This window comes from Saccostrea echinata, unplaced genomic scaffold (assembly GCF_033153115.1).
Source record: "Saccostrea echinata isolate AGI-Se365-2 ecotype Australia unplaced genomic scaffold, CSIRO_AGI_Sech_v1 ptg000065l, whole genome shotgun sequence".
Lineage (NCBI taxonomy): Eukaryota > Metazoa > Mollusca > Bivalvia > Ostreida > Ostreidae > Saccostrea > Saccostrea echinata.
This window is the reverse complement of record NW_026889814.1, coordinates 429,284-448,633: the sequence shown is the minus strand read 5'-3', so window position 1 is coordinate 448,633 and position 19,350 is coordinate 429,284. Positions and strand designations below refer to the sequence as shown.

Genomic DNA, 19,350 nt, shown 5'->3' with positions numbered 1-19,350 from the left:
ATAATTGATTATGCGAAGCAATTTGAAACATTTTCTTAGTCACAATTTTAATGTGTCTTTTTTTAAATAGACTAATAGTTTATTTTGTCCCATGATTTATTTGGATAAAAATATTGAAGGGAAAACTTTGAGGATGTGATTTTTGATTAAGACACAAATTTCAGTGCAAAAAGGTCATATTAAATGTACTGTAGCGCCAATTGCAAAAGAAGCATATTGACCCCCATTTTTTGTTTTGATTTTTATTAAAGCTATGTGTGTAGAACTAAAAATATCCTTGACAAAAAAAGTTTAAGACTTCAAATATCAGGATCCATCCTCATTAAAGGTCAAGTATAATATTTTTTTGAAAATTCATAATTATTCATGATTATCAGCCTTTGGAACAATATGAATAACATTATATAGTCTGTTTAATTTTTTGTCACCAATTCCATCACTAATCGTTGTTTAAATTTACCTGTGTGACAAGTGGATCGCTTATTGTAAATCGCTTCTCTCCCTTGACGCGTGATGTCATAAGAGACAACGAGAAATAGAAAGTACAAACTTTATATTGCCGGGTTTGGAACATTATTGTTGGCGAGATGTTGCCGTGTGCGCTTTTAACTGTACCAATAAATTGGAACATGACATGAGTATATATTTATTTTCTAAGGACCCAAAATTGAGGAAAATATGGACATTAAATTTAAAAAGAGATGGTGTTAAACCCAATCAACATGCGACGCTATCTGAGCGACAATTTACATGGACCAGTTTACAGTTTTATTAAACATAAAATGACTCATGAATTTCTTGGTTTTATTTCAAATTTATATTGTATATTTGTTTGGGTTTTTTAGGATTTTCGTTACAGTTTAGTAGTAGACAAGATCACAGGGACTTGATGAATGGTTTGTGTACATTGCCCCCCCCCCCCCTTTCCTACTGAGAATTTAACTTAGCAAATATACGTGAATTCCCTGTCTGTCATTTATTCAGGAATGTTTTTGCATTAAAGATAAAACATTTTTATTATTTTGGGAGGGATATGCTTCATACTTTTATTTTACATCTTAACACAAACTTTAATTTTACCTATAATTGACTAGAATTTCAACTTTTATTGCTGGAAATTAACTTTCGTAACGATGTTTTAACCGAAATTTTAACTTGATATCGGATTCATGCCAGACTTCAAGAATCATACTTCGGCGTTCTATACTGAACAAAATTGGTCAAATAAAGCTTTATTTAACAAAAATAATAAGACTTGTTCAATCATTAACTTTCGTAAAATTACCTAAAAATCAACGGTAAAATGAAATTAGTGTAAAAAGTTAACTATACCAGATTTGTGGACAATTCTTTATTTTCCAGTTCACTGATATGTCCTTTAGAGAATTATGACGTTCAATTTGATATTTGAAACAATAATTTTTTCACGATTTATACATGTACCCTGAATTGGTCCTTTTGTCGTAAAACGACTGATATACCGTTAAGGAACAATCTCTAACACTTGGCAAAACGGAAAATGATATCAAATATCGAAGTATTAGTATAATAGACAAGGAATTTATGTACATTTCCTAAGTTATCGTGTCTAAAAAAAAATCAGTGGGGATGGGGGTATATAGACTAACAATTCATCAGGAGCTGCGCAAAAGAATTCATCTGTCCTTCCCGAGGCGCTGATGTAGTAAATGATTCAGAAAATACCATTTGCATGTTGTTGTTTTTTTTTATTGTGTACGTAAATAATATTCTTTCAAAGAAAAAAAAATCCAAACTAAAAAAAAAAAAACCTTAAAAGGGGTGGAGGAGGGGGTAGTCTTTTTCTGAATAAAAAAATTGGATATATTGAGGTGTGGGAAATTGACCTTACTGTAACAAAACGGGGAGGGGTTTGCTACCATCCTTTCATGAAAATTTTAAAGTAATAAATTACTTCTAGAAAAAAAAGTAAGGGTTAAAAGCAAGAAATTGATTCTAGGAAAAAGTCAGGGGAGCATCCCCTCTCCCGATAATTCCTGCCTGTACGTAAAACATTTTCCTCAGATAATAAACAAAGTGATTGTTCCTCAATTTTACTGTACATAATATTTGTTTTTCTGCAGCATTTATTTTCTCTTGCTGTCGGCATCGCAACACAGTTACCCCACAATTACCATATGAAATCAGAATAGATAGTTGAATATTAATTTTTTCTTTAATCTAAAAACCAATTTTGGTTGATGTAATTGATTTTGAAATATTTATTAATGAAAGCGTCTTATGGCGTGGCCAGAATGAAGTGAAGTGTATGCAAATAGCTGCAAGGGTCGGGAGGTGAGGGTATTAGGCTCCAACTTTCAAAAATCAAAATTTTATTAATACGACGGTTGTTCGGAAAGTTCATGGACTTCTGTCATATCTTTTTTATTTAACGTCATATGTTATCCAAATTTGGTAGAAATATTTTAACAATAAATTTAAACGATTTGTATTAAATTTTTCAAATCATGATTTATATAAAACTTATCCAGAATTAAAAACTGAAAAATCGGATCGCGGTGCAGGTGAAAATTTAGTAATTTACAAATAATACACTAAATAATGTCTGTAGTCATCTTCTCTGTAAAATGGAGCAAAAACGAAAAAATCCTAGACAGTTAAATTAAGAACTGTTATATCGATTCATATTCCAAATTATGGCTTAATATTTTGCTTCGGTAAAAAGAAATCAATTTGAGAAGATAGGTAGTCCTCATTGAAAATGACAAAAAGGATGACGTTATAGAACATCACGGAGCAGCAGATAACGATGCAGTTTTGTGTTATACTCGGGGAAAATCCTGAATAAACGCTAAAAATGTTGGAGGAATCGGAAAATATGCCACAAGCGAGTCGTGCATGTGTGTGTAAATGGTAGAGGCTTTGACTGACAGAGACTCTGTATCGGACGAGGACAATCTGTGAAGAAACGGTTTAATTGTAAAAAATCTGCACGAAAACTTTTAAAAATTGGGACGTCATGGAAAGACATAGGCGCTTCAAAGTTGCTGATCTTATGAAAGCACAGTTAAGCGGTAAAAGAAATTAAACATTAACAAAGGAAATTATAAAACAAGAACAATTGTTAGAAAAATAAATGTCAAGTGATTGAAAAAGGTTTTTAATATGTCGGTATTGGACTATACTGTGTGAATGTATAGGGATAGAATTTTTAAGAAACTCTTGACGCTATGTTTTTGACGTTACATTGCTTTTAAGTGTGCGCCGTGGTTACAAAACATGTTGATTTTAAAATGAAGTAAATTAATTTCTATCAAATCAAATGGAATGAAATTTCACAGATCAACAAAACAAATGTTTTACCACATGATATTGTGCTTATTTCAAATTTCTTGGAAGTAGTATAACATAGATTGCCATCGTCCACGAACTTTTCGAACAACCCTTGTACATTACCAAATTACCATGATTTAACTACACTTCAACTAATGTTGGGGGGATCACCCTTTCAAATAACATTTTCAATAGTAAAAGGTAATGTTTGGAAATAAGTGGGGGAGGTGGGGTGCCCCCCCCTCCCTCCTGGTGAAGGCACAGAAGGTTCTGCCTTTTAACAGTTATTTCATTCATTTTCTGGCAAAATAAAAAGTTTTTGTTTACAAAATAAAAGACGTAGTAATATTTATTATCTTAACGCAAAGTTAATACTTTCATGGAAACTTATTGGGCATGTAGTATCTAAAGCACGTATATATACTAAATGTTTAAAATTTTTAAATCATATACTAATAGATCATATCATTCAACAATGCGCTTGAATTTTAATTTCTCAAAGATCTTTCTTAAAAACAATTAATGTATTAAAGAACAATTACAAATCAATGAATGACTTGGCAATGGTTTAATAAAGAGTTTCAAATTTTATTATAGAGTCATGATAATTTAAAATTCAAATCAAAACAGTATGACGCAAAATAATTTGAAACACGAATATTTGTTGGATGGGAATGATTTTTTCCCCAGATCTCTCTCCCTCTCTCCTTACTTATTTGCTTTTTTTTGGTGGTGGTGGTGGTGGTGGGGGGGGGGGGGATGCATACGCACTTGCGTATTTGCATATCTAGGCAGCTACACGCCTGCAGACTTCGGACGAAACAGAATCGGTCGAAGAAGAATAATCATTTTCATGTACTTTCCATGATTGGCTCAAACATGTAGAGCCTATTCTTAAATGAAAGATCTACCTCTGGTATATCAACATCTCCGTTCCCTTAAATTTGCGATTTTTTAAGATAATCGAGAGCACTACGAGGGTTGTCCCAGAAAAACGCGAACTTTTTAAATATTTCATAAACTACCTTACCAAAATTATTAAGTTTTGGCACAATGTTGGGAAATGATATTTTCGTCATTTTTATGAAATACTGTAAAGTTGGAATGTCATATGCATTTAGAAACAGCATTTAAAGGGTGTTACATATCGGTGATTGGCGCACGCAAATTTCTTGACTTTCAGATTTAACATCACCATCTATATTTTTCTTTATTACAAGGCTATACGGAAATATAATGTGACAAAAATTACATCCATAGAAACTGTACGATCTAAAGTACTTGTGTGTAAAAAAAATTAATACTTTGACATCATAAATTACAAAAATATGACGTTATATTACAAAACACTATTAGTTATATATTGTCAAAAACGGCGACGTCGGATGATAATGCGGCGCACCAAATTATCACTCATTACTGTGTGGAGCAAGGTATGACTCCTTTTTATACGGCAAAAGAGCTGGGAACGAGGGAACGACACAAATACATGTATCGAACACTGGTTTATACCGAGCAAAAGAGGTTCAAAGATGGATGGACTGGTTATCCAATGAAAGAAGCGTTTGGTAGACCAACAAAAATGATGACAAACTGAAAAGTCTAGAGCTGGACGTCATATGTGGAGACCGTCGTTAACTATGCGAGTAATTAAGTTTATGATCGGGGTTGGGAAATTGTCTATTAAAAGAATTAATTCCTTGATTTATTCTTAACTGTAGTTCGCGTGAAATGGATAACTTGGTAACTAAAAAAAATCAAATGCATTATCGAATTTCTGCTTCGAACGAATTTTTAAAGATGCACGATTTCTGAACAAATTCAAAAACTCCCTGAGCTACGTTTTGACGTTGTCAGTGTTGCGCCGGGAGCTACTTTGAATGAGTGATTTATCAGAGAGAGAAATGTTATTTATAGAGATATTTTATTGAAATTTCTGTGAATTATGTAAAAAATGTTGATTATAGTGCATGCCTATTTTTAACTTTATAATATTAGTGAAACGAAAAATATTGAAAAAGTTCACATTTTTCTGGGACATATATTATATTTTATATACTACTTACACTATATTTATAGTATTACTACTATCAGTTTCTGATGTTGATTGTCTCTTATGACGTCACAAAAAGGGGAAGTAACTCTATTGATAAACGTTATTTTTAACGATTTTTAAACAGGTAAATAAAGAAAACAAGGACTTTTAAAATTTTACGAATATTGGGATTCCCTCTTTTTAACTATTATTTACAACATATATCATTTACAAGTGTTTCTATTTCCTATGAATTTAACCTTTAAAGGACCCCACTCTATTTTTGCCTTTTCTTCCCTTGGAATAGGACTTGGCCCTTTATTGAACAATTCGAATCCCCTTCACCCAAAGATTTTTTTTCCCCAATTTCAATGAAAATAGCTCCATGGCTCCTGAGAAGTCAAAAAGGAGAAAAATTTACAAACAGAGAGGTGGATGGATGCTGGACAACAGGTAATCTGAAAAGCTCACTTTAGCTTCTTTAACACTTATTATTCAGATTATTGAGATGTTGCAATGTGTATCATGTTGTCACTCAAATAACATGATGTCCCTTATGCATACAATTTGAGTTCTATAATGGAAATATTATTATCAGAAAATGTTACCTTTCGTGTTATTTTTGCTGCTGAGACTGCTTTGGTCTTTCCTACTAAATGGCATCTAAGAGGGTGCTAGCAACTGCCTCATTTCCATTTCTCTTAAATTTTTTATGCTTCAATGTCATGGATGTAGAATATTCTTAAGGATATTGTTAGAGTTGTGTTTATTCTGAATATGACATTAGAATGTAACTATTCAGGATGGAGTGTGTAGGGTCCTCCAATCCGCTACCTGCACAGTTAATTGATAGCAAGTAGATACCATGTCCAGATGAAATCTGTGGATCATTTCAAATGGGATCATGGAGGATGTGAGCTGAGTTTGGTATGGGGACCAGAGTATTGGTGATAATACAAAAGTATTACCAATCCACCAACACTCCCATTTCTCAACTTTGAAGACATCAAAGGAATCATGGACTTGAATTTTAAAACTGTTTCTTTATAGATGGTAATACCATTGAAGTCTATCCTAGTGTTAAATAGGTAAACTAGGCTGACACTCATCAAAATAAACTGTGGAAGTAAATGAAGCTAGGAAGATTTTGTACTGGAAGATTTTTTTCACTTTAGCCTTTTGTGGAAGTGTGGTTAGGGTTTTGTTTGATTAAACATGTCCTACTTTATGCTGCTTGGACTGCAATCCTCAGATATTTAAATTCAACACTGAAGATGATTCTACAGTTGTTGGAATTGAAGTCTTAAACATTGAGATTGGGGTGTGACGTACCCCACTCACCGACCGGAGTCCACCGACCAGCTACCCGCACAATGTTCATCAATAGTAAATAGATACCATGTCCAGATGTAATCTGTGGATCATCTCAAATGCCATCATGGAGGCTGAAGGCGAGCTGAGTGTGGTGTGTGGTCCAGAGTATTGGTGATAAAACAAAGGTACTACCACTCCACCAACACTCCATTTCTCAACCTCAAAGAAAGGAAATGAATTCGGGTCTGTTTATTTAAGTATTGTTACTTTATAGGTGCCAATGAATTTGCTGTTTATTCTGGCATTTTAAAGGCTGCATATGTTACACTCCTACCAATAGACTGTTGATGTTTATGAGGATCCAATTCAGGAACATTTTGAACTGTAGTATTTTCTATATACTGCAAATGCAGATACTAGTATCGGATCAAAATTGTCTTTTCTTTCATGCTGCTTGCATTGCAATCGTTGGCTATTCAATACACTGTGTTGAAAGATGTTTCTAGAGCTGTTGTACTGTAGTTTTTGACATCTTATCAGATTCTTTAACACCAAAGCAAGGATGTGACGTACCCCACTCATTGACTGGAGTCCAACCACCAGCTACCCACACAATGTTAATAGATTAGTTAGTAGATGCCATATCCTGATGTTATCTGTGGTTCACCTCAAATGCCATCATGGAGGCTGAAAGTGAGATGATTGTGATGTGTGGAACAGAGTATTGGTGGTAACACAAAGTACTACCACTCCACCAACACTCCCATTTTTCAACCTTGGAGACATGAAATGAATCAGGGACTTGAATTTTAAACTGTCTCTTTATAGATGGTAATACCATTGAAGTCTATCCTAGTGTTACATAGGTAAAACTATGCTGACAATCATCAAAATAAACTGTAAGGCGAGGAAGATTTCGTACTGGAATAATTCTCATTTTGGCCTTGTAATCTTGTGGAAGTGTGGTTACGGTTTAGTTAGATTAAACATGTCCAAAGATATTTATATTCAGGGTAGAAGATGTTTCTAGAGTTGTTGGAATTGAAGTCTTAAACATTGAGATTGGGGTGTGACGTACCCCACTCACCGACCGGAGTCCACCGACCAGCTACCCGCACAATGTTCATCAATAGTAAATAGATACCATGTCCAGATGTAATCTGTGGATCATCTCAAATGCCATCATGGAGGCTGAATCGAGCTGAGTGTGGTGTGTGGTCCAGAGTATTGGTGATAACACAAAGGTACTACCACTCCACCAACACTCCCATTTCTCAACCTTGAAGACATGAAATGAATCAGGGACTTGAATTTTAAAACTGTCTCTTTATAGATAGTAATACCATTGAAGTCTATCCTACTGTTAAATAGGTAAAACTATGCTGACAATCATCAAAATAAACTGTAAGGCGAGGAAGATTTTGTACTGGAATATTTCTCATTTTGGCCTTTTAATCTTGTGGAAGTGTGGTTAGGGTTTAGCAAGATTAAACATGTCCTACTTTATGCTGCTTGCACTGCAATCCTCAGATATTTAAATTCAACACTGAAGATGATTCTACAGTTGTTGGAATTAAAGTCTTAAACATTGAGATTGGGGTGTGACGTACCCCACTCACCGACCGGAGTCCACCGACCAGCTACCCGCACAATGTTCATCAATAGTAAATAGATACCATGTCCAGATGTAATCTATGGATCATCTCAAATGCCATCATGGAGGCTGAAGGCGAGCTGAGTGTGGTGTGTGGTCCAGAGTATTGGTGATAAAACAAAGGTACTACCACTCCACCAACACTCCATTTCTCAACCTCAAAGAAAGGAAATGAATTCGGGTCTGTTTATTTAAGTATTGTTACTTTATAGGTGCCAATGAATTTGCTGTTTATTCTGGCATTTTAAAGGCTGCATATGTTACACTCCTACCAATAGACTGTTGATGTTTACGAGGATCCAATTCAGGAATATTTTGAACTGTAGTATTTTCTATATACTGCAAATGCAGATACTAGTATCGGATCAAAATTGTCTTTCTTTCATGCTGCTTGAATTTTAGTCTTTAGCTATTCAATAAACTGTGTTGAAAGATGTTTCTAGAGCTGTTGTACTGTAGTTCTTGACATCATACCAGATTCTTTAATGCCGAAACACGGATGTGACATACCCCACTCATTGACCGGAGTCCAACGACCAGCTATCCGCATAATGTTATGAGATAAGTTAGTAGATGTCATATCCTGATGTTATCTGTTGATCATCTCAAATGGCATCATGGAGGCTGAAAGTGAGCTAAGTGTGGTGTGTGGAACAGAGTATTGGTGGTAACACAAAGGTACTACCACTCCACCAACACTCCCATTTCTCAACCTTGAAGACATGAAATAAATCAGGGACATGAATTTTAAAACTGTTTCTTTATAGATGGTAATGCCATTAAAGTCTATCCTACTGTTAAATAGGTAAAACTATGCTGACAATCATCAAAATAAACTGTAAGGCGAGGAAGATTTTGTACTGGAATATTTCTCATTTTGGCCTTTTAATCTTGTGGAAGTGTGGTTAGGGTTTTGTTTGATAAAACATGTCCTACTTTATGCTGCTTGGACTGCAATCCTCAGATATTTATATTCAACATTGAAGATGATTCTACAGTTGTTGGAATTGAAGTCTTAAACATTGAGATTGGGGTGTGACATACCCCACTCACCAACCGGAGTCCACCGACCAGCTACCCGCACAATGTTCATCAATAGTGTTTCACTCCTACCAATAGACTGTTGATGTTTATGAGGATCCAATTCAGGAACATTTTGAACTGTAGTATTTTCTATATACTGCAAATGCAGATACTAGTATCGGATCAAAATTGTCTTTCTTTCATGCTGCTTGAATTTTAGTCTTTGGCTATTCAATAAACTGTGTTGAAAGATGTTTCTAGAGCTGTTGTACTGTAGTTCTTGACATCATATCAGATTCTTTAATGCCGAAACACGGATGTGACGTACCCCACTCATTGACTGGAGTCCAACGACCAGCTACCCGCATAATGTTATGAGATTAGTTAGTAGATGTCATATCCTGATGTTATCTGTTGATCATCTCAAATGGCATCATGGAGGCTGAAAGTGAGCTAAGTGTGGTGTGTGGACCAGAGTATTGGTGATAACACAAAGGTACTACCACTCCACCAACACTCCCATTTCTCAACCTTGAAGACATGAAATGAATCAGGGACTTGAATTTTAAAACTGTCTCTTTATAGATAGTAATACCATTGAAGTCTATCCTACTGTTAAATAGGTAAAACTATGCTGACAATCATCAAAATAAACTGTAAGGCGAGGAAGATTTTGTACTGGAATATTTCTCATTTTGGCCTTTTAATCTTGTGGAAGTGTGGTTAGGGTTTAGCAAGATTAAACATGTCCTACTTTATGCTGCTTGGACTGCAATCCTCAGATATTTATATTCAACATTGAAGATGATTCTACAGTTGTTGGAATTGAAGTCTTAAACATTGAGATTGGGGTGTGACATACCCCACTCACCAACCGGAGTCCACCGACCAGCTACCCGCACAATGTTCATCAATAGTGTTTCACTCCTACCAATAGACTGTTGATGTTTATGAGGATCCAATTCAGGAACATTTTGAACTGTAGTATTTTCTATATACTGCAAATGCAGATACTAGTATCGGATCAAAATTGTCTTTCTTTCATGCTGCTTGAATTTTAGTCTTTGGCTATTCAATAAACTGTGTTGAAAGATGTTTCTAGAGCTGTTGTACTGTAGTTCTTGACATCATATCAGATTCTTTAATGCCGAAACACGGATGTGACGTACCCCACTCATTGACTGGAGTCCAACGACCAGCTACCCGCATAATGTTATGAGATTAGTTAGTAGATGTCATATCCTGATGTTATCTGTTGATCATCTCAAATGGCATCATGGAGGCTGAAAGTGAGCTAAGTGTGGTGTGTGGAACAGAGTATTGGTGGTAACACAAAGGTACTACCACTCCACCAACACTCCCATTTCTCAACCTTGAAGACATGAAATAAATCAGGGACATGAATTTTAAAACTGTTTCTTTATAGATGGTAATGCCATTAAAGTCTATCCTACTGTTAAATAGGTAAAACTATGCTGACAATCATCAAAATAAACTGTAAGGCGAGGAAGATTTTGTACTGGAATATTTCTCATTTTGGCCTTTTAATCTTGTGGAAGTGTGGTTAGGGTTTTGTTTGATAAAACATGTCCTACTTTATGCTGCTTGGACTGCAATCCTCAGATATTTATATTCAACATTGAAGATGATTCTACAGTTGTTGGAATTGAAGTCTTAAACATTGAGATTGGGGTGTGACATACCCCACTCACCAACCGGAGTCCACCGACCAGCTACCCGCACAATGTTCATCAATAGTGTTTCACTCCTACCAATAGACTGTTGATGTTTATGAGGATCCAATTCAGGAACATTTTGAACTGTAGTATTTTCTATATACTGCAAATGCAGATACTAGTATCGGATCAAAATTGTCTTTCTTTCATGCTGCTTGAATTTTAGTCTTTGGCTATTCAATAAACTGTGTTGAAAGATGTTTCTAGAGCTGTTGTACTGTAGTTCTTGACATCATATCAGATTCTTTAATGCCGAAACACGGATGTGACGTACCCCACTCATTGACTGGAGTCCAACGACCAGCTACCCGCATAATGTTATGAGATTAGTTAGTAGATGTCATATCCTGATGTTATCTGTTGATCATCTCAAATGGCATCATGGAGGCTGAAAGTGAGCTAAGTGTGGTGTGTGGACCAGAGTATTGGTGATAACACAAAGGTACTACCACTCCACCAACACTCCCATTTCTCAACCTTGAAGACATGAAATGAATCAGGGACTTGAATTTTAAAACTGTCTCTTTATAGATAGTAATACCATTGAAGTCTATCCTACTGTTAAATAGGTAAAACTATGCTGACAATCATCAAAATAAACTGTAAGGCGAGGAAGATTTTGTACTGGAATATTTCTCATTTTGGCCTTTTAATCTTGTGGAAGTGTGGTTAGGGTTTAGCAAGATTAAACATGTCCTACTTTATGCTGCTTGGACTGCAATCCTCAGATATTTATATTCAACATTGAAGATGATTCTACAGTTGTTGGAATTGAAGTCTTAAACATTGAGATTGGGGTGTGACATACCCCACTCACCAACCGGAGTCCACCGACCAGCTACCCGCACAATGTTCATCAATAGTGTTTCACTCCTACCAATAGACTGTTGATGTTTATGAGGATCCAATTCAGGAACATTTTGAACTGTAGTATTTTCTATATACTGCAAATGCAGATACTAGTATCGGATCAAAATTGTCTTTCTTTCATGCTGCTTGAATTTTAGTCTTTGGCTATTCAATAAACTGTGTTGAAAGATGTTTCTAGAGCTGTTGTACTGTAGTTCTTGACATCATATCAGATTCTTTAATGCCGAAACACGGATGTGACGTACCCCACTCATTGACTGGAGTCCAACGACCAGCTACCCGCATAATGTTATGAGATTAGTTAGTAGATGTCATATCCTGATGTTATCTGTTGATCATCTCAAATGGCATCATGGAGGCTGAAAGTGAGCTAAGTGTGGTGTGTGGACCAGAGTATTGGTGATAACACAAAGGTACTACCACTCCACCAACACTCCCATTTCTCAACCTTGAAGACATGAAATGAATCAGGGACTTGAATTTTAAAACTGTCTCTTTATAGATAGTAATACCATTGAAGTCTATCCTACTGTTAAATAGGTAAAACTATGCTGACAATCATCAAAATAAACTGTAAGGCGAGGAAGATTTTGTACTGGAATATTTCTCATTTTGGCCTTTTAATCTTGTGGAAGTGTGGTTAGGGTTTAGCAAGATTAAACATGTCCTACTTTATGCTGCTTGCACTGCAATCCTCAGATATTTAAATTCAACACTGAAGATGATTCTACAGTTGTTGGAATTAAAGTCTTAAACATTGAGATTGGGGTGTGACGTACCCCACTCACCGACCGGAGTCCACCGACCAGCTACCCGCACAATGTTCATCAATAGTAAATAGATACCATGTCCAGATGTAATCTATGGATCATCTCAAATGCCATCATGGAGGCTGAAGGCGAGCTGAGTGTGGTGTGTGGTCCAGAGTATTGGTGATAAAACAAAGGTACTACCACTCCACCAACACTCCATTTCTCAACCTCAAAGAAAGGAAATGAATTCGGGTCTGTTTATTTAAGTATTGTTACTTTATAGGTGCCAATGAATTTGCTGTTTATTCTGGCATTTTAAAGGCTGCATATGTTACACTCCTACCAATAGACTGTTGATGTTTACGAGGATCCAATTCAGGAATATTTTGAACTGTAGTATTTTCTATATACTGCAAATGCAGATACTAGTATCGGATCAAAATTGTCTTTCTTTCATGCTGCTTGAATTTTAGTCTTTGGCTATTCAATAAACTGTGTTGAAAGATGTTTCTAGAGCTGTTGTACTGTAGTTCTTGACATCATACCAGATTCTTTAATGCCGAAACACGGATGTGACGTACCCCACTCATTGACCGGAGTCCAACGACCAGCTACCCGCATAATGTTATGAGATTAGTTAGTAGATGTCATATCCTGATGTTATCTGTTGATCATCTCAAATGGCATCATGGAGGCTGAAAGTGAGCTAAGTGTGGTGTGTGGACCAGAGTATTGGTGATAACACAAAGGTACTACCACTCCACCAACACTCCCATTTCTCAACCTTGAAGACATGAAATGAATCAGGGACTTGAATTTTAAAACTGTCTCTTTATAGATAGTAATACCATTGAAGTCTATCCTACTGTTAAATAGGTAAAACTATGCTGACAATCATCAAAATAAACTGTAAGGCGAGGAAGATTTTGTACTGGAATATTTCTCATTTTGGCCTTTTAATCTTGTGGAAGTGTGGTTAGGGTTTAGCAAGATTAAACATGTCCTACTTTATGCTGCTTGCACTGCAATCCTCAGATATTTAAATTCAACACTGAAGATGATTCTACAGTTGTTGGAATTAAAGTCTTAAACATTGAGATTGGGGTGTGACGTACCCCACTCACCGACCGGAGTCCACCGACCAGCTACCCGCACAATGTTCATCAATAGTGTTTCACTCCTACCAATAGACTGTTGATGTTTATGAGGATCCAATTCAGGAACATTTTGAACTGTAGTATTTTCTATATACTGCAAATGCAGATACTAGTATCGGATCAAAATTGTCTTTCTTTCATGCTGCTTGAATTTTAGTCTTTGGCTATTCAATAAACTGTGTTGAAAGATGTTTCTAGAGCTGTTGTACTGTAGTTCTTGACATCATATCAGATTCTTTAATGCCGAAACACGGATGTGACGTACCCCACTCATTGACTGGAGTCCAACGACCAGCTACCCGCATAATGTTATGAGATTAGTTAGTAGATGTCATATCCTGATGTTATCTGTTGATCATCTCAAATGGCATCATGGAGGCTGAAAGTGAGCTAAGTGTGGTGTGTGGACCAGAGTATTGGTGATAACACAAAGGTACTACCACTCCACCAACACTCCCATTTCTCAACCTTGAAGACATGAAATGAATCAGGGACTTGAATTTTAAAACTGTCTCTTTATAGATGGTAATGCCATTAAAGTCTATCCTAGTGTTAAATAGGTAAAACTATGCTGACAATCATCAAAATAAACTGTAAGGCGAGGAAGATTTTGTACTGGAATATTTCTCATTTTGGCCTTTTAATCTTGTGGAAGTGTGGTTAGGGTTTAGCAAGATTAAACATGTCCTACTTTATGCTGCTTGCACTGCAATCCTCAGATATTTAAATTCAACACTGAAGATGATTCTACAGTTGTTGGAATTGAAGTCTTAAACATTGAGATTGGGGTGTGACGTACCCCACTCACCGACCGGAGTCCACCGACCAGCTACCCGCACAATGTTCATCAATAGTAAATAGATACCATGTCCAGATGTAATCTGTGGATCATCTCAAATGCCATCATGGAGGCTGAAGGCGAGCTGAGTGTGGTGTGTGGTCCAGAGTATTGGTGATAAAACAAAGGTACTACCACTCCACCAACACTCCATTTCTCAACCTCAAAGAAAGGAAATGAATTCGGGTCTGTTTATTTAAGTATTGTTACTTTATAGGTGCCAATGAATTTGCTGTTTATTCTGGCATTTTAAAGGCTGCATATGTTACACTCCTACCAATAGACTGTTGATGTTTATGAGGATCCAATTCAGGAACATTTTGAACTGTAGTATTTTCTATATACTGCAAATGCAGATACTAGTATCGGATCAAAATTGTCTTTTCTTTCATGCTGCTTGCATTGCAATCGTTGGCTATTCAATACACTGTGTTGAAAGATGTTTCTAGAGCTGTTGTACTGTAGTTTTTGACATCTTATCAGATTCTTTAACGCCAAAGCAAGGATGTGACGTACCCCACTCACTGACTGGAGTCCAACCACCAGCTACCCACACAATGTTAATAGATTAGTTAGTAAATGCCATATCTTGATGTTATCTGTGGTTCACCTCAAATGCCATCATGGAGGCTGAAAGTGAGATGATTGTGATGTGTGGAACAGAGTATTGGTGGTAACACAAAGTACTACCACTCCACCAACACTCCCATTTTTCAAACTTGGAGACATGAAATGAATCAGGGACTTGAATTTTAAAACTGTCTCTTTATAGATGGTAATACCATTGAAGTCTATCCTAGTGTTACATAGGTAAAACTATGCTGACAATCATCAAAATAAACTGTAAGGCGAGGAAGATTTTGTACTGGAATATTTCTCATTTTGGCCTTTTAATCTTGTGGAAGTGTGGTTAGGGTTTAGTAAGATTAAACATGTCCTACTTTATGCAGCTTGCACTGCAATCCTCAGATATTTAAATTCAACACTGAAGATGATTCTACAGTTGTTGGAATTGAAGTCTTAAACATTGAGATTGGGGTGTGACGTACCCCACTCACCGACCGGAGTCCACCGACCAGCTACCCGCACAATGTTCATCAATAGTAAATAGATATCATGTCCAGATGTAATCTGTAGATCATCTAAAATGCTGCCATGGAGGCTGAAGGCGAGCTGAGTGTTGTGTGGTCCAGAGTATTGGTGATAAAACAAAGGTACTACCACTCCACCAACACTCCATTTCTCAACCTCAAAGACATGAAAGGAATCAAGGACTTGCTCTTGAACATTCTTTCTTTATAGATGGTAATACCACTGAAGTCTATGTTGGGAATAACACAAAGGAACTACCACTCCATCAACACTCCATTTCTCTTCCTCAATGACATGAAATGAATCAGGGAAGTGGCTATTTAAGTACTGTTACTTCATGGTTGGCAAAGACTTTGGTGTTCATACTGCTGTTTTATAGGATGCATATTTTACACTCCTAAGAATATACTGTACGTATTTATATTGCTTCAATCCTGAACTCTTAGAACTGTAGTAGTTTTATAAATATTGCAACTGCTGATATGGTATCTGATTAAGACTGTCCTTTTCTTCAATGCTGCTCTGTATGGCAATCTTTTTCTTTTCACATACTGTGTGTTGAAAGATGTTTTAAGAGCTGTTGTATTTCTTGAGGCTATAAAAGATTCATTAACATTGAGGCAGGGATGTGACATAACCCACTCACCGACAGGAGTCCAGCAGCCAGTTACTCACACAATGTTAAAAGGATTGGGGTGTGTCGTACCCCATTCACCGTCCGGAGTCCACCGACCAGCTACCCGCACAATGTTCATCAATAGTAAATAGATACCATGTCCAGATGTAATCTGTGGATCATCTCAAATGCCATCATGGAGGCTGAAGGCGAGCTGAGTGTGGTGTGTGGTCCAGAGTATTGGTGATAAAACAAAGGTACTACCACTCCACCAACACTCCATTTCTCAACCTCAAAGAAAGGAAATGAATTCGGGTCTGTTTATTTAAGTATTGTTACTTTATAGGTGCCAATGAATTTGCTGTTTATTCTGGCATTTTAAAGGCTGCATATGTTACACTCCTACCAATAGACTGTTGATGTTTACGAGGATCCAATTCAGGAATATTTTGAACTGTAGTATTTTCTATATACTGCAAATGCAGATACTAGTATCGGATCAAAATTGTTATGTTATTTATTAGTAATACATTTAAATTCAACACTGAAGATGATTCTAGAGTTGTTGGAATTGAAGTGTTTAACATTGAGATTGGGGTGTGACGTACCCCACTCACCGACCGGAGTCCACCGACCAGCTACCCGCACAATGTTCATCAATAGTAAATAGATACCATGTCCAGATGTAATCTGTGGATCATCTCAAATGCCATCATGGAGGCTGAAGGCGAGCTGAGTTTGGTGATGAAAAAAAGGAAATAACACTCCATCAACACTCCATTTTTCAATCTCAAAGACATGAAATGAATCAGGGACTTGAAAGTGTATGACTACAATTTGCCTTCTCTTTTAGATTCCTGTGGATTCAATTTCTGAAGGTTTTTTAAGTATTTTTCCCTTGCTCTTCTTCTGCAATTTACAACTTTAATTCTGATCTTTGACTTCCTTTCGGAAATGCTGATATTAGTCAAAAAATCAGGATGTTGTTTGATGAACTCCTTGATTTTTTCATCAACTACAATATATGAAAAGCTTTGTAAAGATTAATAATTATGTTGTTTGAAAATATCCCTTTCTTTACTAATTGAAATGTTAAATGCCAGGTTTCTAATTAAAATAGCATTCATGAACTTTATCCAGAGGCTAAAAGTCCAAGTTTATCTTAATTGTACAATAGATATGTGATTTATCAAATTATATAAACCACTAAATCTTAGCTTATCTTCAAAGTATATACTTTTCTCATATGGATATTATATTTTTTTTAATTTGATATGATTCAATGATATATGTATGTTTGTGTTTGTCAATATCATGTGTATTATCATGAGCACTTATTTAAAGATATGACTTCAAAACATTTTGGTTACCTTCAATATTTCACAAATCCTAAGCATATATTTATTTATTAAGCTTACTGCCAAACTCAAATAATATGACTCAATGTGCCTGCACACATGCTTCACTCTGATTGGCTGGGACAAATATCTCAAAGTTTACAAACATATATAAAAATATGGTAATATCTTACTGATTAATTTTCCTTTGTTCCCAGATTGTGAAACATCACCTATTTCTTCGGAGAAAAACTGTTCCACTGCTATGTCTTCCTCTTTAGTCCAGCGATGTCGCTGTTGTTCTTCAATTACACAAACAAAGATTACAAACCTCACCTCGATGTAGGTCAGATCCAACATCCAAAGCAAGTCGTGTAGTGTTCATTTCTAGATGCATCATCCATGCAAGTTTGGTCCAGGTAGGGTTAAGGTACTTGGGAATGGACCTTCTCCAAAATTAATCTAGTCACTTTTCAGGAAAATGTAGCTCAGATCCAGCATCGAATGAAGTCTGGTAGTGCCCATACTAGAATGCATCATCCATAAATGTTTGGTCCAGATAGAGCTTATAGTTACTTGGGAATGTTTTTTATTTGTTGTTTAACGTCCCTCTCAAGAATTTTCACTCATATGGAGATGCCAATACTTGCTGGTGGAGAACTGCAAATTTTGACCTATACTCGGCACTCAGGGCCATTGAGCAGTGAGGGATCTTTATCGTGCCAGCATCTACTGCAACACAGGACCTTGGTTTATACGGTTTTATCCTATAGACCGGTCTCCACGTCCCACAGTGGGATTCGAATCTGCAATAAAAGGATCAACTCCTTACTCTGCGACTCTAGAGCAGACGCTCTACCACTGTGCCATGTGGGCGACTACTTGGGAATGGACCTGCTCCAAAAACTTTTAACCTGGTCACTTATCTAGAAAATGTAGGTCAGATCCAGCATCCGAAGTAAGTCTGGTAGGTTCCATCCCTAGATGCATGCAAGTTTGGTCATGGAATGCAACTGCTCTAAAAACTTTAACTTGGTCGCTCACCTGGAAAATATGTCAGATCAAGCATCCAAAGCAAGTCTTGTAGTGTCCTTCCCAGAATTCATCATTCATACAAGTTTGGTCCAGGTAGGGCTTATTGTTATTGGGAATGGACTTGCTCCAAAAACTTTAATCTAGTCACTCATCTGGAAAATGTAGGTCAGATCCAGCATCTGAAGTCTGGCAGTGTTAATCCCTAGATGCATCATCCATGCAAGTTTGGCCAGGGGTTATAGCATAAGCTCATCTCAACTTTGTCGAGATAAGCTAAAAGAGATAAGCTATTATGTAAAATGAAGATCATTGAGGTCAAGGTAATAGAATTAGTTACGATCAGAAAATTATAACACAGTTAAATACCTCTGACCAATTTATATCAGTATATCCTAAACATTTTTTTTGAAACTAGGGTAAATGCAATTTGAAATGAGGTGAAGGTCAGAGGGTAGGTCAAAGTTAAAATACCTTGGTATTTTATTCATCATTATCTGGAGTTAAGCATGTGAAACTGCAAGTCACTGGTTATGTCAGTGTCCTCAGTTAGGCATATGAAACTGTGACACTCCCATTAAA

General features: G+C 36.3%; 2 long non-coding RNA genes across 2 annotated transcripts; both read right to left on the bottom strand.

Moving 5' to 3' along the window:
- Window positions 1–12,289: 12,289 nt before the first annotated feature.
- Window positions 12,290–14,061, bottom strand: LOC133176037 (uncharacterized). Its single transcript, XR_009719378.1, has 2 exons — window positions 13,580–14,061; window positions 12,290–12,515 (listed from the first exon to the last, which is right to left on the bottom strand). It is a non-coding gene; the product is annotated as an uncharacterized LOC133176037 (long non-coding RNA).
- A 157-nt stretch (window positions 14,062–14,218) lies between these two features.
- On the bottom strand, window positions 14,219–15,794 carry LOC133176038 (uncharacterized). Its single transcript, XR_009719379.1, has 2 exons — window positions 15,509–15,794; window positions 14,219–14,444 (listed from the first exon to the last, which is right to left on the bottom strand). It is a non-coding gene; the product is annotated as an uncharacterized LOC133176038 (long non-coding RNA).
- Window positions 15,795–19,350: the final 3,556 nt, after the last annotated feature.